Source organism: Apostichopus japonicus, chromosome 23 (assembly GCF_037975245.1).
Source record: "Apostichopus japonicus isolate 1M-3 chromosome 23, ASM3797524v1, whole genome shotgun sequence".
Lineage (NCBI taxonomy): Eukaryota > Metazoa > Echinodermata > Holothuroidea > Aspidochirotida > Stichopodidae > Apostichopus > Apostichopus japonicus.
Genome location: NC_092583.1, coordinates 12,839,967 through 12,865,504, shown reverse-complemented (window position 1 = coordinate 12,865,504; position 25,538 = coordinate 12,839,967). Strand labels below are relative to the sequence as shown.

Below are 25,538 nucleotides of genomic sequence, written 5' to 3'. Positions count from 1 at the left end.
TGAGCATTAACATTGGATTAGTTGTGATGGTTTCTATTACCAAAGTTGACGACGCGTAAAGGTTTTTTTCCCTCTCCGTGTGTTTATTCTCTCCCTTTGATTCTCCCTCTATCCCTAATTCTACCGTGTGCTCATTAGAATTTAAATTTTGGTTTCCCGATGGGAATCATGAAGTGATTAAGGTTTGAATATCAGCTCATGATGTGTATGGAATTTTCTCTGCTATAGGTGTACAGATGTGATAAATATTCGATATGCAACAACTTGTAGGTCGCGGGTAACAGGTGTAAAGGAAATCAAGGGACTTAATTAATGATAAAATATAATCATATGTTGTATTGTGGTGCTGCATTGTGTTGCTGCACTGCGATGCTGCATTAGGATTCTACACGTTGATGCTGCATCGTGATGCTACATTGTGTTGCTGAATTGAGATGCTGCGTTCTGATGATGCACTGTGATGCTGCATGATTCTACACTGTGATGCTGTATTGTGGTGCTCCATTCTAATGTTGTATTGTGGTGCTGCATTGTGTTGCTGCACTGCGATGCTGCATTATGATTCTACACGTTGATGCTGCATCGTGATGCTACATTGTGTTGCTGAATTGAGATGCTGCGTTCTGATGATGCACTGTGATGCTGCATGATTCTACACTGTGATGCTGTATTGTGGTGCTCCATTCTAATGTTGTATTGTGGTGCTGCATTGTGTTGCTGCACTGCGATGCTGCATTATGATTCTACACGTTGATGCATGCATGGTGATGCTACATTGTGTTGCTGAATTGAGATGCTGCGTTCTGGTGATGCACTGTGATGCTGCATTGAGATTCTACACTTTGATGCTGCACTGTGATGCTGCATTATAATGCTACATTGTGCTGTTGTATACCAGAACCTACGAAAAGGCTTATACTATATCATGATCGAAGTTAGATGATACCTGTTACATTGCTTCCTGCGGTATGATTTGATTGTGAATGTTTTGAGGAAACTCGTAGATTTTTTTTTTCTTCTTCTTGAACGTTATTTGAAAGAACGGGAAATTCCATTATCTGAAAGGTGATCAGTATTGTTGTTAACAAATACGCCATTCCCTCACTTGAGTACGCCGTATGATTGAAATAATGTTACTTATTAATCTCTTGTTTTAACGTTATGCATGAATGCAGAAATCCATTTATTTTTCAAAGTTGATTCTTATTATTTTTAATGTACTGAGCAAGATTTATCCGCAAAGCTAATGTTAATGGCCTTTAAAGATCTTCAAAGATACAGGCCTACGTGCGATATCATATATGTGTACGCTGATTTCAACTCATATTGTATGTGTAGGCGAGTATACGATCTCTCACGAGAATCTATAACATTATAGTTTGTGCTCAACTTATATATTACCTATTCTCTTTAGTATGAAAATAATTTCAAGTTGATACACTAAACCATCTAACCAGGAACCAAAAATGTGATTTAAGCAGGTTTGATCAATATTTGGAAGATAATTTTGTGAAATAACATCGATAAGTTTCTAAACTCAGAAAGCTGTTTTAACAGATGGACCGGTAGCAGTCGTTGACTGACCATAAAATGCTGGAAATTATCCGCAGCTATAAAGTTGCAAAAATCGCATCTTGATTACATGTAGTATGGTGAAGATACGAATTTTTAAAAATTTGGTTGCCATGGTATTTTGTAAATGCATCTGGCAACAGCAGAATCAGTGACGTCATCACGGCATTTGAGTTGAAGAAGTGTTTTTTTTAATTTTTTATTTAGCAGAGGAAAAACTAAGATTTCTACAATACAGTTTCATTTTGATGACAATTCAAACATACAGAGACTGCACGTTTACGGCTAAACAACCGTTCCGCCAAATGTATCACGTTTTCAAGGACAAATCAACAAGGGAGATTATAATAGACACGTAAAGGTTCTTAAGAACAATTATGACATCACGGACTACCCACTGTGATCTTACTCCAGGGAAGAATCGAGGGTTTAACCTCCTGTCGAAATAAGTGCCCTTCGATTACCGTATCTTGAGTAGTAAGGGACGAGATATTGAGATAGGGGTTTCAGTGTGGAATATATTTCTTTTCTACATCAGTGCCGCATTAATCTGCCACCGGAATATCCCTTTGAGCCGTGCTAGAGGAATAAAAATATCTGGCATTTTAATTCCAGCATGACCCTACTAATGGCCAGCTGCCTCCTCTGAAGATGATTTCGTTAGATTCGAAACGTGAGATCCTTCTAAATTTTTGGGTGGTGGGGTGGGGTTGAGGTGGGGTGGGAGGGGGGTGGGAAATTTACACGAATGTTGTAATCTTGAATAGCGACTTGAAGAGTTATATGGTTTCCTGATGCCAATTATTGTCAAGGGCGGCGGAACCGGGGGGGCACGTGCCCCCCACTTTTCCTCAGGTTAAAAATGTGCCCTTTTTCTACATAAAAATTGAGGTGTCTCAAGTTAGCAAGAGGCCAGGGAACCAGAATGAACACTCGGGGAGGGCCGTTTCCAGCCATCTGAGGGGTTTGTAAAACCAAAAATTTTCTTGTACGCTCCGCGCGCTCCGCGCGCTCCGCTCAGATAGTCGTGCATACAACTTTGCAAATCCTGGCTACGCCCCTGACTTTTAATGAATTTCTGTGGGTCAAACTCATAGCTATTTCGAATGGAAAAATTTGTTAAGATATTGACAAGAAATAAACTCTAATTCGGAAGATTCCTACATTAGCAACTAGCATGATTTCACCTCATTTTGTCTCAAAAGGAACTTGTTCCTTGTTTCCCAATTTGCACATTGGATATTGCAGTGCTAGTATGCATATTTTCCTTGAGGGGGGGGGGGGGCGTTGATGGAGTGATGTGTATACGCAAATAAGATAATACAATAAGAGTGATAAAGGGTACTAAATATAAGGCTGCATCAGTCCAATCGAATTTCTGCAAAGTGCCCTTTGATGTCGGTGCCCCCCCCCCCCCCCAGATTAAAAGTGCTTCCGCCGCCCTTGATTATTGTAAGAACAATTTTCCAGTGGCCGACAATATAACGTTGATCTCATAGAGGAAATACATTCAGTGATGTTAGTAGAAAACCAAATCCCAGTGTAATGTCCCTGACTGGATCGATAAATGGCTGAAATTCATTGAATATAATCTAGTTTTGAGTGGCAAAACCCTTCCGTTACTCTGAGAAGTGGATCTCAGCAGGCGGTCTGGAATGTCATCAGGGCAAAATGTTCTCCAACAAGATTTGTTATCATATTATAATCTTCTTGTTGATTTATCCTTGAAAGTGTGATACATTTGGAGTGTTTACTTGGCTGTCAATCTTCACTGTAGTTAGATTCTCATTCAAATTGCAACTCTTGAAAAAAACATTTTCCTCTGTAGATGAATCACTTAAGTCTGTATAGAAGTTATAGTATAATAAAAATCAACTTTGCTGTTGTCATAGCTGCGTCAAGAAAAATCGGTTTCCAATGTGTAAATTTCATATCTTATTCATACAAAATGCTATGAGGATTAGGTTCTTCAAAATGCAGCCGGAAAATTTCTAGCAAGTTGTCAACAATGTTAAGCAAATCAGAATATCCCTTCATATTACTTACCTCAAATCTTCCAATAGTTGGTTCAAAAAAATTGAACTCACAATTAATTTTATAACTAACCCCCCCCCCCTCCCCCCTGTCCATGTTTGTGAGAAGTCTGACCACTCGGTGACCCTCAAGTTTATCGGTAACAGAAACGTTTGACTCTTCCTACCAAATTAATACAAGAGAAATGGAAATGAGAGATACCAACAATTAACAAAAATAGTGGTGGAATGTTACCAAGGGATCTGGTCAAATAAACCGATGCACTCTCTAGATAATCTGTAGTTTCATCCAACCCCGACGAATTAAATGATAAAATAATACCTTTCAAAGTCGGGGCTTATTAAAAAATTACTAGGAGTTTCTTTTCGTTGAGCGTCAGAGCGGAAAGTCTCGAATTGCTAATGAATGAATGGACAGATTTAATCGTGTCTTTTAATGAAACAACGCGTCTAATTTCAATTTTGCTGTCACCGTGACGAGAATTAGTTTTGCCTTCGTGATTATAGTGTTGGCTTATTATATATACGTTCGGTGTAACATGAATATGCGGATTTGATCGCTTTAGATGAACGCTAACGCCGTAATTCTAAACCATCGAAAAACATTGATTGGTTTTAAATTACTACTGAAAAATAATAATAATTAAAAAAAAACCAAGGTAAAATGGAATGCTTTAGGATTCCATTCCTCATGCTGTAGTATACAAGACGAGGAACGATAATATCATAGAGGATGACCAAATACGTACATACATAAGTACATATACATACGCACCCACACGCACACACACACACACATATATATATATATATATATATTTATATATGTAAGTGTGTGTATTTGTATGTATATCTATATATATGTAGACGCTGGCCGGAGTTAAATTAAAGTTAATATCGGGGACCTGCCACTGGCAGTCACACTTGGAAAAACTATAAAGTAAACGAAATAATATAATAAAGACGACACAGTCCGTGAGTTACTTTAACAAAATGTATATCCGTATCCTCTCGTGGTCTACAATGAAGTCCTTGCCTCAGTTTACAGAGGCAAGACTTTTACATAGTTCATTGCACATTGTGACTTGGGTATAAATAGTTGGCAAGCTTTTAAAATAATTAGTCAAATTAGCTAGTTGCCTTTAACCCAGTCGTTTATAATTAAATGCAGTTTAATTATAAACTGCAGTCGTTTATAATTAAATGCAGTTTTCAGTCGTTATTTTACTTTCTACATATATATATATATATGTATGTATGTATATCTGTATTTGTATATATGTATATATATACATAAATATGTGTATGTATGTATGTATATGTATGTAAATATATATATATACCGTATATATTTATATATATATATTAAACAAATTTCGAACCGTAACACATAGGCCTACAATCCTATACCATAAATACTATTCATACCGTGATATGAATGAAGTTCTATCAATTGGATTTCCTTCCTTTTACCGGCCTCGAAACTGATATAAAAAAGAACGTTTTCTGTTAATTTATATATGACTATTATGCGCATCGTAAAAAAAACATGATACAACCTTGACCAAAAAAAGTGTCGGGCGTTCTAAAATATTATAAAACATTATGTATGTCCAATCGTCCGCACGTTCCATAAACATTCTTTGTCACGATGTATTCGCATTAAGCATTTCCGATTGCTTCCATTTTTCAAAGGGTTCAGCTTTAACGCATCTTCTGATCCTATTTGGCCTCATATACATCCCAATTTGTTCCCCTACCTTAATGCCTAATGCTCTCCTTGGTTGTAAATCTTACATGGCCTTCACGAATGAGTTCTTTACCATGTATATTTACCTAGATGGCGTCACATAGATAGATATTAGATCTTAGATTTAAACAGGACAGCATCTTTCTCATTTATATTCCCCTTTATTCCAACCGTCCGAATCCTTCTCTCGTAAATCCATCTTTCGATGGTCAGATGGTTAAGAGGAACGGATTGAAATTCTTTCGACCACGTTTAACGATTGTCCTGTCTGTTTGACACCGTTTCTGTTTACCCTCTGAGGTTTTGTTTAAAGAGACTTACAAAGCCAAAAATCCTAACTTCAAGGTATCTAACCTCGGTGTAGGCCACCTTCATCAGCTTAAGTCATGAATTAAGGGGGGGGGGGGAGAGCATAGCTTGTCAAAAATGTATCAATATCACATAGAACGATGTTCCGTAACTGTCAAAAAATTACGTAAAAAAAAGTGTCAAGATGTTTGAGAATTTGTGACCAGTTTAGCATCACTTGCAAAATGTTTTGTCACTAGTAGTCACTTTTAAGCAGGGAATTGTTCGAAAAGTTCATGGTTAAACTGAGAAGTGACAATGTTTATGGAAAGAACATTAGGCTGAGGGCTTTTGTCTGTTTATTCGGTATTACCCCCCCCCCCTCCCCTCACCTCTCATTTGGTGCTAGAAGAGAATTAAAAATAGTGGGGGGGGGGGGGGTCCTTTTAAAGTAACAGTTATCTTGCCGATGTGTGTTAATTTTATCAAATTTTATTTACAACTTCTCACATTTAATCAATTGGATTGTGTGACAGTGATAAGGTTTTAATATTTGGAGTTTTTAAATTTTTGCTAAATTTTGTCCGCAACTGGAATAAACACACAGAAAATGTATAAAGCATAAAAGTATAACTAGAAGTGTGTCATCCTTTAAAAATGATCACATCGTAACAACCTTTTTATTGCTTTCTCCCCTCCCCCCCCCCCCCAAATCTTTTTCTATACCGTGCAGTTCATTTGTTAGATCTAAACATGAACTTCAAAAGTTTTCAAAATAAATTGTTCAAGTTTACTTTATAACTGAAAGTATACGTGATATTATACTTCCTCCGCATTTCAAACTTTTTTTAAACTTCGCTTCCTGTTGCGTTAAAGAGTTTATTATGATTCTTTTCAAAGTTGACTTCAAATGTCAAGATATGTTTAAGATAATTAACTATACTCTGCGTCAAGCTATACCAGACTAACATGACAATGTCTATAGGTCGTTGCATATAGTTATAGGAACTAGCGGAAGTGAACCCTCTATTACAACTCACCTTTGTAGATCAAGTTATTTATAGTTCTGTCTACTTTTCTCTACACTGCCAGTAAGTTGTGGAATTCTCTTCCTATATGGAGCTTCAGAGCACTATACTATAGTCTTGATGCTTTTAAACGGGGAGGAGTCAAAAGACGTTATTTTGTTGGACTTACTTTGATACTTTGAGAAGAGTCGGAGGATATTATTTATCCTTATCAGCCAATTTTAGAGTCTTGTCTTGATTTAGGATTTTTGTTTTTAGTGTAATTTCTTTAATTTGTTTTTATTGTTTTGTATCTACAAAGGACCACAGTGGAAATAAGTCTAAACAGACTTTCTGTGTTATCCTTAAGCCATACGTCTTTTTATTTTTTTTTTATTTTAGGTGTGAATTAAATCAAATCAAATCAAAACGTACGTTTATGGGTAACATTTGCTATACGGAATGGGTTGACCAAATTGTGTTAGCGCATGCGTAGCGTGCAGCTCGAGGCAAAGCATATATGTTATAGATTTATTCCCCGTTTATTATGAATGTGATCCATAGCTTGGTTACATTTGCCATCAACCGTTATATACATACTGAATGGTGGAACGTCAGACAGTGTGTACACTAGTGTGTATAGTATCCTATACGCACATCGTCTATAGAAACTTTTCGGCAACGGTTTTCCGAGCTTGGTAGCCCACTAACAGCACATGGGCACTGAATTAATGGTACGCCTCCCACCCAAAATCTCGATATCTGGCCTTGATGGTTTGCAAGGACTGCGCTGCAGAACCGTATGAATCGTAACAACTAGTGACGTCATCCTTCATTCGCCGCTGGACTCTTATTGGAGTCAGTAACAAAACTATAAGGCTAAGATCGTGAATACTTTCTATTCTACTTCCAAGGGATTCCTCGTGGTACACATTTGACGGAAGATTGCCACGACCACACGGTGACAATAGTCTTGATGCAAGGGGTGGGGGTAGGGGTGGGGGTAGGGGAGGGGGTTGGAGAGTGGATCAGTTTAGTCGTTTGGTTTTCGTGCCCAGGCTCCCTCTTAAATGACTTTATTTTGTCCCGATCGATTAACTATAGCTGTATTTGTCCATCTGGTTACGACAAAACAAGTGACTTGTAAACTTCATTTATTCCAATTCTTATTAAAAAAAAAAAAACGGGGGAAATTGTGAGAGGATTTTTCATATCAAATAGCACTGAATAATTCAACTGGCTGCTTTTAGGAATTGTCTATTTTTATACCGTACTAATATTATAACATAGCGAAATATTTAAAGCATTTCGTGAGATGACTTACTTAAACATGAAATATCTATTCCATTAGAATTTCATGAGGAATTTGTAATGGATTTGTAAAAAAGCCCGATCATTTCTTGCTGCGGGGGAAAAAGAAATTAGCGGCATATTATTTTTCAATAAATTTCATAACCAGAAGTATGACATATGATTTCCTAATTATTCATTAAAATAAATAATAAATGGTATAATTGCAAGGTTAACGTCAACTAAACGAGGCGAGACGGTAGATTTGGTACATGGTGTGCATCTCTTTGCTTTTTTTTAAAATATTTTTTAATATTTTTTATTTTTATTATTTTCTTTCTTTAGCCATCAGACAGACATTCAGGCAATAAGTATATAAACTTGGCTCTAAAAAACAGGAAAAATATTAAAAAAGTGACTACTTACCCGACAGACGTACCGACAAGATTATTTCATATATGTGGATATGAAAAATAATCTCTCTTTGTACAAAATCTGAACCCCCCTCCCTCCCCCACCAAAACAAAAAGAGAGAACAAATCCATACCTTCGAAGCATCTCTATAGAAATATTTCCCTTTTCTTAAAAGTTTTAATGGTGACACGTGACTCTACGGTGTTCAAATAAGTAGGTCGCCATTTTGATTCTTTCACATGAACTGCTTTTCGATCTGTCATATATATGTTTGTATATATGTATATATAAATACAAATCTATATATGTATATGTTAATATATATGTTTATATATATATACATATATCTATATACATGTATGTAATTCTCTTATGTCTGAAAGTGACAAAATGTCTATATTTCTATATTTCTTACTTCCCTGAGTGTTTGTGGTTACTATAATGGACTATAATGGACGTTTAGTGTTTCATCCTAAGTATCGGTTAATGTTGGTTTGCATTTTTCACATCTACTGAAGTGGTTTCTGTGTCAATAAACTAGGCCGAGCCAAAACTAGTCAATGCTCTGCAAGAGAATAAATGCTTTTATTTTGTTACAACATCAACCTGGAGGTAGCGAGTGTGGGGTGGGGAGGGGGGGGGTAGTTTAATCGCGCTGTTGAAATATGGAAAATCGGAATTTACCCTGCTTATACGGTAGTGGTCTCACCGGGCCCCTTCTTGAAGTTTTAATATTTGCCTTAAAATCATGAAAATAAAAATCCAGTATTCCTCCCAAATTTCTCCCCCCCCCCCAATAGACCTCTGACCACTTCGGGACTGTATCCTCCAAATAGGCAGTATTTATACAGCCTATGTGTAGTTTTACGTAAGCGTAATATGGTGCCTTGAAGGAATACACTTCCATGTTAGCATGGTATATCATAGGTCCCACGAATGACTCCGCGTGGGCGTCAACGCTCATCATTGGAAAGTCCTATATACACGTAGCATCCTGCTGTTTCACAAATGTTTCTTGAATGCTGCATCATGGAGCCCACTCCTTTTGTGATCCATGTAAGCTCTGTAATTAGAACTCTTTGTAATCCATGAAAATCCACTCTCTCCATCTCCCAAAAAACAAAAACAAGAGGAGAAGAAAGAGGAAAGGAGTGGAAAGCTGATAAAATCTCGCTGTTTCCTGAAATTGAATGATGAACTCTCTGATTAAATAAGAAAGAAAATCGTAATAAACCAATTAATGGGTCCATTTTCACATGTTTTGTGATTACACTATTGTTTTTAACACCTTTGCATCCTTTAATATATCTAAAATTGACACACACACACAAACACACACAACAGAAAACCCAACTAATAATTTAAAGAGAGTACCAAAGCTTGACAATCAAATACGACAAAAAAAAAACGTTTTCATTCTACGCCTTCTTGAATTGTAAATTTTAACCATTATATAACGATAAAAGAACATGCGAACAAACTTTGCTCTTTTCCATTATCGACGAAGTGTACAGAGAGTGAAAGCCGAATTTCCTATTTAATGTCACGTTAGGGTATAATCATAAATATTTTGGTGGTATTTATACAAAACTCTCGAGAAGGGTGTATAGCTATTTACCTTTAACCTTATATTCCTCTATATAAATATATATATATATATATATATATATATATATATATATATATATATATATATATATATATATATATATATATATATATATATGATAAATGTGTGTGTAGTGATAATTGCTTGCTCCATGAAAGCACAAATCCATCTATGTTTTAGCTCTCAGATGTGTTTGACCCACCTTTTAAGGGGTAAAAAATGTGTTAATTATCAGACGTGAATAATACTCCCGCAAGACTAAGTACAGTGTCAGAGAGCTCAAGTTGATGGGAGAAAAGTGTTTTTGTTTTTAGAGTGTCCTAATACAACTAAACACTTTCTGACACGTTTTTTTCTGTCTTCGAAATGTCTTCACCGTACGTCACTGAGGTGGCATTTTCAGGACAAATTGAAACTCATTACCGGCACTGATAAATGTATCTCTTTTGAGGACTGAACAACAGTCTCTGCCAGCTCTTAAGTAGACAGATATATAACCCAGGAACCAATATCATGGGGCGGAGATATATATATAACCATGCATGTTTTACAGTATAGGTTCTACTATACCATGCTATATATGCATAGAGCTCCGTTCCATTGACGGGATTAAGGAAAAACAAATAAAACAGACAGGCTTCGAAATTATGTCAGTTGCCAGTGGGGGGGGGGGGGAGGGAGGGAAGACGTCAAACATAGAAGCGAGGCACACTTAACTTGAACAAATTAAAACAGAAACATAGGCCTACAACTTACGGTATTTGAAAACAAACAAAAATTACCAAGGCCTGGATTATTACACACAACCATTTTTTTTTTGCACTTTTGGGAAATCAACGCAAGTTTTGATTCATTTCGAGTTTTTACATGTCTGCGTCTGGTGTGAAGGTTTACGTCTTTTGTCAAAACATCATCATTCTGTGTGTTTCATGTACAACGAAGCAAAGTCATTCCACCCGTGTATCGATTATAAGAAATATAACATTTTAATTTTTGTTTTTCTGGGGATCGGTTTCGTTTGTGTTTTGTTTTGTCATGATACTACTTCATGCACCGGTCGTAAACTATAATAATAATCATAGTAATCATAATGATTATAATAATCATAATAATCATCATAATAAAGTATAAAATCGATACAGCGATAGAGCGATAAAATATTAAAACGGGAGTCCACGCTTAATAAAAGATAAATGACTAAACTGTTTTATTTCCTATATCCTCTATATCAGCTATCGTCGTTCGTAATTTATAATATATATATACTTACTTACACACATCTCTAAAATAACATTGTATCACCCTTCCTCACCCATCCCCCCACCCTCCCTTAAAACAAAATGTCCAAATGAGAAAATAACTTTTACAAATGTTGTAAGGTTAAATGATGGTCATTTATGCACAAATTTCAAGTTATTATTAATTTAATATGTAATGTAATAATTTAAAAAAATTCTTTCCCCTAATTGAGATATTTCTTTTCGATTTCATTAAGAGAACATTTCTCAACGTCTGTGAATAATTAATAGGATCAGAATCATGAGGCGGGAAAGTAATTTTGGAAACTGTTAGATATTTTCGAATGCTTAAAATAACTTTAGAGACCAAAAGGTATGCTATATCATTTGTTATAAACTTCGCATAAAGTGAGTACAGACAGTCTGTTGTTGACAGACATAACCTGCACTATCATCTCAAACACTCTATTTTATTGAATTGTAAAACTGTTTCTCTTTCGATGAATAAGTCTCCCGTTTTGTTTTCTTCAAAATTTACAGTACTAAGCTATAATGTTAAATTGACGTAAAACTGAATCGACAAAATGGATACGAATTATATCGTCATAATTCGTAATGTGGGAACATGGAACAAAATTATGGTCCGAAAGAAACAGCTTTCCCGCCTATGATCGTGGCTCGAGGATGAAATAGATAAGGTCGGGTCGAAAACCTCGTATCCGGCTACTACATACAGACAATTTTCTCACACTTTCATGTCTTGAATTTTGTAAAATATGACATTTTAATTTTCAACGCTGTAGTTTGGTACTTTTCAATCATTTATATACTCGATAGGATAACAGACAAGAAAATACAAAAAGAAAATAAATAAATGATAAATGGCGAGGTGGACCAATCCTATAAAATATTCATACGGAAAGTATAGCAATAACACATTTGGTTAGAGATATAGTTACTAAGTGTCTTCTCTAGACCGTATATACTATACCACCGATGATGCATGGCTTTTGTCTTTTGTATTACTATGATTATAATAATAATTATTATTATTATGATTATGATTATGATTATGATTATGATGATGATGATGATGATGATGATGATGATGATGATGATGATGATGATGATGATGATGATGATGATGATGATGATGATGATGATGATGATGATGATGATGATGATGATGATGATGATGATGATGATGATGATGATGATGATGATGATGATGATGATGATGATGATGATGATGATGATGATGATGATGATGATGATGATGATGATGATGTTGATTATTATTATTAATATTATAACATATTGAAATATATTACTAGGAAATTAAAAAAATAATGTGGGTGTTACTATGGTGACGACAAAATAGTTCTGGTTATATAGTCGGCCAGGTCTACTTGAAACGTTGTTTTTTATATTTTTTATTTATTTTTTTTCATTTTTGGGGTCAAATTTTCTGTGCATTTCTAGTCATGCTGTGGTGTGAAATAGCCTAATATTCTAAACCCATCTCGCTTACCGTTTTCAGGATTAGCTGACGGCTTGATGACAACTTTTGCAAATTTGAAAGCGAAAACGAAAGAAAGAAAGAAACGGCCATTGGAACGTATACACAGAAACTTGATGATTAAAATGAGAAAATAACGTTGTTTCTATGATGAGAATGTAGTAAAATGTATAAAATGTTTGGGGTTGAAGAGGGGAGGGTTTGGAGGAGGGAACCAGGTGCATGGCCTAGGTTATGTCACCTGGTCTCCTTCTACAGTATGCAGTTTTTCAGTATTCATTAAGTAACTATTCAATTTTAACAAATATTTCACCTTCCCTCCCACCTTCCCCAATATTGATACCCGGCTCGGGATATATTTTGTAGCTAAACCCCTCCCCACCCTCGTCCTCATTTCAGGCTTGCCTGAACGTAAATTTGAAGTTATTGTAGGTCTTATTTTTTTCTTCAACTTTTCTTAATCCCTAAAAGCTGTGATCAAAACGAGCTACTTTTCGTAACGCGATGTATATACTGTAACTGTGATAGTCTGCATTTTAGCTACAGAAATTTCACCGGCAATATATACTTACGACGAGTACCAGCGGCGCTTAACCCCAGAGGGTTAAGAAGGGGGTGGCGAACCCCACCCCCGGAGCAAAAGGGGCGCGAGGGTGCACACACCAGACTGCGTTCTAATGTGACATGTTCAAAGTCATCTAGAAGATGTGTGCTACGTTAAGGAACTACATGAATTACTATTTACCTATAGGATATGATGAAGGGGTACAAATCATTGACCAACGGTAGATTAATCAATCTATCCTTACTCAAAAACAGGGGGCCCATGGTAAGAAATAAATAACATTGACCATGGGAACGGTTGCTCGCTGCGATCGCAATAACTCGCTTCGCTCGCTGTAGGCGTCCCATCTTTATTTCTTGACCTCGGGCCCCAAAGTTAATCGTTACGACGCTGTCGATAAATCGACAGCCAAACTAGGAAAACAGTAAACAAAAAAGTGCAATACACGTGTTTTAATAACTTCTAGCAACATTTGAAAACATTCATGTTCATTCGTCACTGTAACAATAACACCACTGTAACAATGACATCACTGTAACAATAACATCACTGACCCCCCTGTTAATAACATTAATTTATCATATGTATCATTAATATATTATCATTAGTATATCACTATAGAATGCACACCTACCAATCAGTTTCAATATCGGCCTATTCTTCAAGCGTCGTTAGTGTAGTCGTTACTATAGTACTTAAAACGCAGTGCGTTCTAGACTACAAATTGTATACGTATATGACTGGAGTCCCAGCCAGCTAGACATCTGACATATAGCTCACACAGTATACTTTTCTAAAATTGTTCGTTCCGGTTCTGTAAGATTAACCCCTCCAGAGGTATCCTGCAAACATACTGCCGTTTTGGCTGTCCTTGAAATGGTTCTCTTTTTTCTTCTTCGCTTTTGTTTGTTTTGGGTTTTGACAAAAGACAAACTTCACGAAGGAACATGTTTTAAGTATTCAATTATTCTAAATTTATCTTCTTTTACTTAAAATAATTCCTTTCATATATACCATCTGGCTGTTCAACCCCTTTTTAATAAGCTCACACATATTGTGCCATATAAACCCGTTGTCTGAATAAAAAAAAAAGGTGATGGAAGTTATTGCAAATCATTTGACGGTCTCTTGCTTTAAACTTCACAAATTAAAAGAGGAGCCCATCTTTCGTCTTTATATATACTATATCCTTATATACGGTACCCCTGTGAAAGCTAGGTTACTCAACTACGTACGTTTTAAACGTTAGGTAAAGAGATACCATCTATTTGTTGTTTCCATTTAGGGTTCATGAACACCGGGAACATTAAAAAAGATGGGTTGATTTAGGTTAATACATGTAATGAATCAAAATTATAATTCATATTCACTAGTTATCAATAACTTTGTCATCCAGTAAGGTTAATATTTTCATATATATTCATGTTATTGTCATTATCCAAAGAAGTGTACATATATGTTTGAATTTTGTACTCAGTTTAACTTCGCAAAACTGGTATAACCTAAGTATTGACTACACTGTTGGTTGTTACTAGGTTCAAAGCAAAACATTTTTCACAGACGAGAATCATAGGGACGTTGAGAGCCAGGTCCGACCCGGGGGACAATTATAAGACACATGCCCCCTTTTGTTCTCTTCATTTCTCCCTTAAGTCCATTTATATAGTATAATGAGAAAACACTAATATTTATACCATATTTGCCCCGGGGCTTTTTCACATTTTCATTATACTTGTAATGAATCCCGAGGCTCTATCAACGTGAGCCAGCCCCCCCCCCACTCCCCCATCCCTCTCCTCAGACCTGGCTATACATATGTATCGTACCTATGCATTGCTGTTATATTGCACGTATTTGTCGACAACCAAATCAGAACCTATAACCGCCCTTTTTCATGACATTTTATTTAGACTAGTCGGCGCCCTTACCAATTTAATTTCCTCTATGTTTATCCCAAATATGTGTTTTTTGTTTGTCTTCAACTATATACCATATGAAGCTGACAGTCGACATTCTATAAATGATGTCTTCATTTGTTATCAGGTGCTTTAGACAAGTCACGTTATGTTTACATGTGTATTATCATCCTTACATCAGTCCCAATATAATGTGGTTTAATAATTGACTATAAAGTAATTAATAAAACGCACAAAACGCACGGAGGGGGGGGGGGGGTAATTGTTCCTTATTAAAGTATTATATATATAGTAAACAACATAGCGGAAATGATCCTTGGTACTTTCAGTTTTCATGCAAGATTCATTATGTGACATTATGTGACGTTATGAAAGTTATTGAATCACAGTATATACTTCATAATATTAGCAGTGTTATTTATAATGGGTTTCCCCAAATTAAAATTCCATTCGAAAGATATTAATAAGAGTAAATTATTTCAAGAAGCAATTGTAGTTTACAATACACATGAAGGCATAGATTTAAATCCAAGCAGAGTCATACTTTGCATGGGAATCAGCAGTGGGGGAGAGGGGGGGGGGGGAGAAGCCAGGATTTTAAAACGGGATTGTGGACAGGAAATGGTTGTAGCGTGGTCTGGGGCTTCTCCCCGATTTTTTTTATAATAATTATTATTTTTTAATTTTAGATGTGAACTGTGCATTCTGAGGAATTTTTAGGCTATTAATTAGGCTTATAAGTATAGGTCTTTATATACGCAAGGTTGTGGTGGTAATAACTTTTGTCTTTTCAGTTTATTTTTTTTTTTTGCAAGGGGTGACAAGGGCCGGGTTTACACTACACCCTGGATCGGCGCCTGTGCATAAGGTAATCAGAGTAGCAATACAAAACCATGGCAAATATGGTAAACTTTTTTGGGGGTATTGGAATTATGTTTCTCCTTTGAAAAAGTTTTTGATTTTCTACATTTAGGTTTAAGAAATTCACCGTAGACCTGTTTTTTTATATGGAATTGATAAAATTGAATAAAGAGTATTAAATAAAGCGAATCGGAATACTTGGTCAGACTCCATGAAAAGCAAATCAATAGAATTATAACGAGTAGACTCGTCCTATATGGCTCTTGACAGCCTAAGAAAAGTGTGACGAAGTTTTGTTATTGGTCGTCTTCAATAACCACTGTGTTCTATTGACAGCTTTTAATACTTGGATACTCGAATATTCAATATCCCTCCAGCTTTTACGTTTGTTGAGATCTTTAAGTTAACTTATTAGAAAATCCCCCTTCGCGTCCCTGTGCTTCCAGGTAGAGTAAATAGTAGAAAGTCGGTTTTCAAGAGGCCTACACTTTTGACAGTCGTGATCCACTTATGATAAATTTTTGTTTTCGAGTCTTTTACAGGACTTGAAAAAAATAAAAATTCTCAGTTATATGAAACATTTTCTCCAACATTTCAGCTCAAGAAAGATCTCCTCCTATGATTATGGCTTTTTACGTCGACGTTTTTTTTTTGGTTTTCAAGCATCTCTTGTAACTTCGACAGCAGAACTTCGGAATAATTGTAGTCTATATGTACCGTAACTTCGCCCTGGTTTTGACAGCGTATATATACATAAATTGTTCGGTGCTCTCAAAACGTTTGGTGATATCTGCCAAACCAGTCATTCGAAAGAGGGCTTTATCACCTATTACTGTATAAGAGGAAAGAAGAGTGCCTGGTTTGTTTTTGTAGTACCTGGGGTTTGTTTCCGCAATTTTCTCATAATTGTGTCAGAAAGATCGAGATATTTTGGCATGTATATATGTTGAGAGAACTTACGAATTTGTTGTTAGTATCTCCATGCAACCTACCAAACATCTTATAAGGCATATATATATATATATATATATATATATATATATATATATATATATATATATATATATATCGAATACCTACCACTATGTACTATATATGAGTATATATCGAATACTTACTACTATGTTCTATATATATGTATATATCGATACTTACTACTATATATACATATATACTTAGTAGTATATACTATATATATACTTAGTACCATATACTACATACGTAGTATTATATATACATATACTTAGTATTGTATACTATATATATATATATACTTAGTATTATATACTATATATAAACTTAGTATAATATGCTATATATATATATATATATTCTTAGTATTTTATGCAATATATATGCTTAAAATTATTCATATGATGCAGACGTGGCCTGACCTGCAGTTCCATAAATTTTATTTATTCCTTCTCATAAAGCCCCAATCACTAACCCCAGACGATATTATTTATATCGCAGTACCCTATACTATACTCGACCTGTTCAAATATATCATACACTGACAGTTTTGATTATAAGGTCAACGCAATTGATAATTTCTCTTCATCTGATGGTATCCATGCGCTTGATTTTTTTTGCGCCTTTGTTCTTGAAACGCTGACGCCAACAAAATGACCAATTTAAAAATAATTATAAGTGAAGGAATTCAACGCTGTGCTGGACACTGACGACATTATTATTCATCTTGATTAATTTGCAACAAAAATGATAAAATTTAAGCTCACATCAGACAGTCATCGTTTCCACAGTTTTGTAGCAAAATGATAAATTGATCACTTAATATCTCGTCAATTCAACATTTTGCAACAAAATGATAAAAATGATGACATTTTTGCCAAATTGCAGTAAAACTGATTCGCCCTAAACACAGTCAAAACTGTGTGCCTCACAACTTTCCTGCAATGTTAATATTTCATTGAACACGACGTACTGACATTTAAGCTTAATTTTATCCTTCATGGTGCGGGTTTTTGTGGACAGTTAATCATGTTTACAAACACCTGCAGTATCTTGAAAAAAAAGGTTCTGGCAAAATTCAGCTTTAAAGGATTACTTTAATCACAAAATTAATTTTGATATGTTTCAGACGTTTCCCAGAAACACAATTGATGTATATCAGTTCCAGGGTTGTATACTTGACATGCCACATTTGATCTGAGGCCCACTCATTAAAGTGGCTGGACTAGTTAGTCTAACACACAGACCATTATTTATATCCGTTCCTCAGATTGAATAGTCAATGGGGGAAAAAATAATTTGTATGGCCTTAAATGACATGTTTACAATGTATGAGACATTTTGTAAAGGACAAAATGGTCGACAAATGTCATCCAATGTTGAGTTGTTCGTTAGATGAAGTTAAAAAAAGAAACTATTTTTGGTTGAGTTACTACAATTTATAGAGGGAAAATTGATTTTTTACGTTACAGTTTAGGGTTGCACTGAGGAACTATGTAGAAATATTATTAGCGCTCTTAGTTTCCTTTGTCTTGGACTTGTATGTACTATAACATATCACGACTAATATTATGCCTTTCATTCTTTGAAGTTCATTCTTTGGTCAAAGGTTCGTTAGGTACAGATAACTGTAATATTTCGGGACCTAACGTTTTATTTTTGCATGAGGCCATTATGCTATGTTACCAGTGGCGTAGGAAGGTACTTTTGAGTGGGGGGGGGGCTGAAGACTGATGGCCGGCCTGGGGGAGGGGTCTAAGGGGAGGGGGTGTCCCCCTCCCCTTTAGAATTTTTTGCATTTCCAGGTAGCCTCAGATGCAATTTGGTGCAATATAGCACACTTCAACCCACCCACTCCATTTTGTAAACTTAATTTTGTATTTTCACCAGGCCTTAGATGCAATTTGGTGCTCCAAATGAGATTTTTTTCTCATTTGGAAATGAAAAAGGGATTTTCTGACCTGCGAAGCGGGGGGGGGGGGCGGAATGATACTTCCGCCCCTCCACATTTTTCACTGGGGGGCTGGCGCCCCCCAGCCCCCCGGTTCCTACGCCCTTGTATGTTACATAAGAGTGTTTATCGCGTAGTTTGACATAACATATACCTCCTTCCTTATGATGATACAACTCGGACAAAGACTCGAAAAATTTGCGTCACTTTGTGGAATTTAAATTAAAACTCAGAGCAAAAATTTACCACAGCAAGAAACTTCAATTAACCTTGCACTTGGTCACTGGACCTCGATTTCCCACGAGATCAGATGATCTCGAGTCAGTTCGGACTATACGACCAATTCGTAACTCGCTGTATATCTATTCATCGGTGGAAGATAGATATACACTTCAGAAAATTATCATTAATTTCCTTTCTTCGAAAATGTTATTAAAATCTTATCGTACAAATTGCTGCTAAATCTGTCGCAGCTTGTGCTTTTACTTGGTATAAAGCGACTTTGCAATTAGCAACAGTGAAATAAATTCGCGGTATAAAGACTTATTTATTCAGTAGATATATTATTGTTATTTATATACCGCGTAAACACAATTATCCACCCACACCCTAGCTATAGTCCGTATCAATTGATATGCGCGTAGGAAGTGTGTTTAAATTGTTCTTGGAAATCCACTTTCTCTAGGATATATTCCCACAATTAAGCCTTGTTGTTGTGATAATAATGTAGGGGGGGGGGGGTATCAATGAAACTATGAATATTCATTGCTTTAATGAATAGGTGGGATTTACTGTATTATTTGGCCAATGGTCAGCCTGTTACATGTAAGAGACTCTTTGTGCCATGTCCAAGTCTATTGGGGAGTAGTGACAACAGGAATTCGTGAGATTGGGGGGGGGGGGATTTGGGGGATGAGGGGTTTTGTTATGACAGGGCGTCTTCACAACGAGATGATGACGTCATAGGGGAATATAATGGAACTGAGTTTTTTAATTTGATTAATTACGTCTCTACTCGGTTGTAGGGTTTGGTGTGCATGACCGTATGACTGTATCAAGCTGCAATAATTATAAATAATGTCAATGTTAAGTCATATCTCTTCTGTGTGATGAAAATATAACAACCAAATAGGGTTTCAAGAAACAAACTCTATATTATCGATACGGTACCCACTTAAAAATGTCCTTGATATTATGACGCACTTGTGTACGTATCTATAAAACAAAACAAATCTCAAGTGAGGGTCTCTAGTGTTGTCAATTAATTTTCGTTTGCATCGTTCATTTTAACGTTGTAAAAAAAAACCCGTTTCGTTGTCTTTTCCACCCACCCGATCGTAATAGGCATCCGTATATAGGACATTCGACAAGTTAATTTAGTTTTTCTTACGACCCCGAGTTATTCTTCCCAAAATAGAGACCTCGTGTTGCAAATTAAAGTGATAATCATATTCAAGCTATTATCAGCCTATGATTGTTAGATACAAATACTTGTTCCTACGCAAATAAATTTCCACGAAATGTGACGGTTTAAAAAAAAAAGCTTTTTTTAATTCAAATTTGTTCTTTAGAAAAAAAAGACATCAAAGAAAATGGGGAATGTGGGAAACAAAACAAAACGAGAATGACATCAAAGTCAGGTAACATGGAATAAAGACAATTATTTACTACGTTTGTTTCAGAATGTAAAGGATTCCACTTATGCCTTCATATAAGATATATACATGATATGCTAAAATTGGCATGTATTTAATAATTATTGTTTGCGTATATAATTGTTGTTGCGTATTGTTTTTATAATAATTTTTTTTATTTTTTTTATATTTTTTATTTAATTATTTATATTTATATTTATTTATAATAAAAATTCTAATTATAAAATAGTATTTATAATTATTTATGTTAATTATGTATATATAATTATTTATATTTAAATATTTATCATAATTATTGTTGCGTATATAACTACTACCACACACATCAAGACAATCATTTTTCGCTCAAGCTAAAAAAGAAAGATCGGTGGAGTAGGCCAAATTTACCGCATGTCATAGAACGCTGAGAGCGAAGGGTACGAGTGCCCAATTCAGCAAGTAGCTAACTAGCTAGATGTCATGAGATTCTCGACAAAATCAGTCACGAAAGTGATGAGAGGGCGGTACTGAATTTGATCGATTTTTCTTCTTAAATTCGAGCCGAAGTTTTACTCTCTATACCTTATACCTTTATTTAATCTAATAAAATTATCAATTGCGTTGACCTAACCAAAATTGGGCATTAAAGGTTCTTGAAAATAAGGGGGGGGGGGGGGGGGACGGAATAAAAGCAATTCCAAAAAGAAAATAGCGGCTGGTTTCATATTTGTTTTTATTATTTGAATATTTCCAGACATATTCACAAAGATTTCCGCGATCCTTCCCTACTTCATCTTGTATATCTTCCTTACTTAAAACATCTCTCAAATGACTTACTCCCCCCCCCCCCTCTTTTTTTTCTTGGCAGGTTAATGTTCCAAGTAAAGCCAGCAGACGGAAACCGTTGGCGAGAGTTGTGACACCTCGGGCAATTTCTTTTACTTTTCGTCTGTTGAGTATCAAGAGGAGGCCCCCTCATACGTTAACAGGTAAGAAGACATGGAACTGATCATCAGTTAAAGTGGTTATATGTATTTACAGATTACCTTATCTCGCGATCAAATAAATATGTGAATATGTGTCAGTAATGTACATTAACATGTCAAAACAGATCTTGAGAACACCCACCCGTCGGTGTTCAAAGCACTGAAAACATCGACAATCAACCAAAAAGACCTACCACAGTTTAATAGCAAAATGTATGAAACCTATACCGCCCCAGATAACCACACAGTCACATGCATTAGCTGCAGTCAAAGGGATACGCCGGTGAGTTAAACTGATTGCTTAGACAACATTAACTGATGTCTTCTGCATATTTAGGTCAACCCACATCGTCAAAGCATGTCGTATGACTAAGATGGGGTATTTTTTCCTTTCTCAAATTGTGTGATGTTTTGTCGAATGCATCTGGCAACAAAGTCGACTTTTTTTCGTTCTTTATGTCACCATGAAATTTATTATTTTGTTTCTCTTAATAACATGCAGTTTGTGTATATTTGACCGTATACAGTACTACACAGACCGCTTCACTACGGAAGTGATACCCCTTCCATGGAGTTGATTTCAGTATCTTGAGGTGGTACATGCAGACTTACCCGGTCTGTGACTTGCCGGTTCATGCAGACTTACCCATTATGTGACTTACCTGTACATGCAAACTTGCCCAGTATGTGACTTACCGGTACATGCAGACTTGCCCGGTCTGTGACTTACCGGTACATGCAGACTTACACGGTATGCGACCTACCGGTACATGCAGACTTACCGGTGTATGAAAAGTTGTCCTCAAGCGCGGGTTCAGGGGAGGGCTTCTGTGGGGGTATATACCACCTTCTCCCAACCCCCTTATCAATCTATCACACAAAAAGATGGTTATTAGTACAACTTAGTACAACATTAAAACCCAATAAATAGGCCTAAATTGTCTATAATGTCTATATTGTCTCCACTCCTTATAATTGTCTGGTTCGGTCCGCTGCTGCTCCTGGCGACGAAATATGGAGAACTGGTTGTGATTCAAACATTACTTGCTCATTTACTTAAAATAAAACATATTTTCAAAATGTCTCGATAGGTTTGGAAATATTGTAACCCACCCTCACACTCGCACACATACTTACACACACGCACAAATCGCTTTATATCTTGACAAAGGCTACTATTTTAAAGAACATTAAAGCCTGCAGTTAATCATAAAAAAAAGTAACTGCAATATGTCAAGAGGTAATATACCATATGGGACCGCATCTAATGTATCTTATCTCGAGGTACTTTGGGGGAACCTCAAGGCTCGTTTGAGGTAACATGAGGTATCTTAAGCTTCTGGAAGACTTGTTACAATTACATCGATCAATCTTATACATGAAGGCTGATTAGTCACTTAATCTATTGAAAAAATCTAATCTCGCAAACAGCAGATCCCGGGACTGATTAATTTGAGTGATATCGTTTGGAAACTATTGCCAAATTAAAAATAAATCACCATTTTACGAAAAAGTATCGAGACCCGGTCCTTTCGTTATACAAAAAGTAGGATATCAGAGTCAAGTGCTGTGGAGTAGGCTATGATAAAGACATTGTGAACTTGAATAAGAAAAGAAAAGAAAGTGTTTGTATTTACTTGATTTGCTGATATGACAATCTCATATACCTATTGTTTTGACCTTTTCAAATTATGATTGATATTAAAGTCAAAAATCGTTTTGTTCTTTTCTTTTGGTCTCGTGGGGAAATCTATGTGGATTTTTTAAAATCTTTTCCACTGATTGGAACTTTTTTTTTTAGTGACTGAAGTTTTAACGCTGAAGAATCCGTCATGATGAAATCATAAGCTTTTAAATGAAATTGAAACTTGATGTTATACGTTTTTATATATATATATATTTATATATATATATATATATATATATATATATATATATATATATATATATATATATATATATATATATTTATATATATATATATATATATTTATATATATATATATATTTATATATATATATATTTATATATATATATATATATATATATATTTATATATATATATATATCCAAATGGTCTTCCTAGCACAAATCTCGATAATAAAAAAATTGAAAACACCACAGACTTTAACTTATACATCTATTTACCAAAATTGATACAAAAAGAACGACATGTTTCGAAAGTAGCGACTTTCATCATCAGGTTACATACGCAAAATGAACAAGTAATAGCAGACAAATGTACACTAGCAATAACACACAAGGAAAAGTAGATTAACTCAACAAAGATAACACTGGACAGTCAAGCTGCTTGTTGAGATTAGGTTTATCCCAATTGATATGTAGACTTTCTTTGATCCTAAGCTGGAGTTTAGTGGGAGCGGAGTCGATAATTTTGAATGAGTTGTTGTCACATAGCCGCTTACAGTTGGGAAATTTAGCTAAGTGTTTGTAAATATGTGAATTCTTATCGGCTTTTAAATGCTCAGAAATCCGTGTAGAAAGGTGCCTATGGGTTTCCCCTGGGTGTCACCGAAAAATATCATTGACCCGGTTTCTCACAATACCAGATTTTACAAGCTCCCGTACATTGGTAATTTCTCTGGTCATGCTCAGAACAAAGTCAGACAGTTGATCAAATCGCATTGTACAGACATTGATGTCAAATTAGTGTTTATCTCATTTAAAGTTCGAAATATGTGTGTAGTAAAAGACATGATTCCATCATACCTTAAATCTCGTGTGGTCTATAAATTCATCTGCACAAGCTGTAATGCTTGTTATATAGGGGAAACCCATAGGCACCTTTCTACACGGATTTCTGAGCATTTAAAAGCCGATAAGAATTCACATATTTACAAACACTTAGCTAAATTTCCCAACTGTAAGCGGCTATGTGACAACAACTCATTCAAAATTATCGACTCCGCTCCCACTAAACTCCAGCTTAGGATCAAAGAAAGTCTACATATCAATTGGGATAAACCTAATCTCAACAAGCAGCTTGACTGTCCAGTGTTATCTTTGTTGAGTTAATCTACTTTTCCTTGTGTGTTATTGCTAGTGTACATTTGTCTGCTATTACTTGTTCATTTTGCGTATGTAACCTGATGATGAAAGTCGCTACTTTCGAAACATGTCGTTCTTTTTGTATCAATTTTGGTAAATAGATGTATAAGTTAAAGTCTGTGGTGTTTTCAATTTTTTTATTATCGAGATTTGTATAAATATATATATATATATATAAATATATATATATATATATATATATATATATATATATATATATATATATATATATATGTATATACAGACCAACTGAAAGTTGAAACGGGTTTTTTTTTTTTTTGGCGTGAAATTGTAGTTAAGTTTCATAACATATTTAAAGATTGTAATTAAACAGAACGCTTAGTTAAATAGAGGGCTATTCAATTACGTGTGAATATGATATGACTTGGTCGGAATAATATACAGAGCAACAACCCGACGCAACATAATACGTACAAGACATTTATATGCGCGTTTTGCCAACAGCACGTCTCACACAGCCGACGTTTTCCACGTGAACAAGACTCATTACATATCGTGGCAACACACCACCTGTTGCCTATCGTCATAACAATTTCAGACGTTTTTGCAGCAAATGTAAGGAGATTTACTCAGAGCAAAATATATAATTAACGTATATTAACGTTAATTATAGAAATTATGAATGATTCTGTTCGCTATAATAAATATATAGCATCGCCAGGATATTATAAGGAGATACATATGAAACAAATGGTAACTTTCAAAAACAATTGACTTTTCATGATATTTTGAGATGAAAGTTATTAGTCAAATTAAGGAATTGCACTGTTAATTTATCTGCTTTTTGTATCAAAACTTCAAGAAAATTATGCAAAATCAAAAACTTACAATCAGCAGTTACA

General features: G+C 35.3%; 1 protein-coding gene across 6 annotated transcripts in view; it reads left to right on the top strand.

Annotated features, from left to right (window-relative positions):
* LOC139964820 (cardioacceleratory peptide receptor-like) overlaps positions 1-25,538 on the top strand; it is a 182,561-nt gene that overhangs the window by 123,966 nt on the left and 33,057 nt on the right. For 5 of the 6 annotated variants that reach the window (XM_071966821.1, XM_071966822.1, XM_071966825.1 and 2 more), the window contains one exon: positions 21,488-21,608. The gene's annotated coding sequence lies outside the window, so the exon portion shown is untranslated. Of the gene's footprint in view, positions 1-20,556; positions 20,626-21,487; positions 21,609-25,538 lie in introns of all 6 variants that reach the window. The other variant, XM_071966823.1, reaches the window with a different exon arrangement.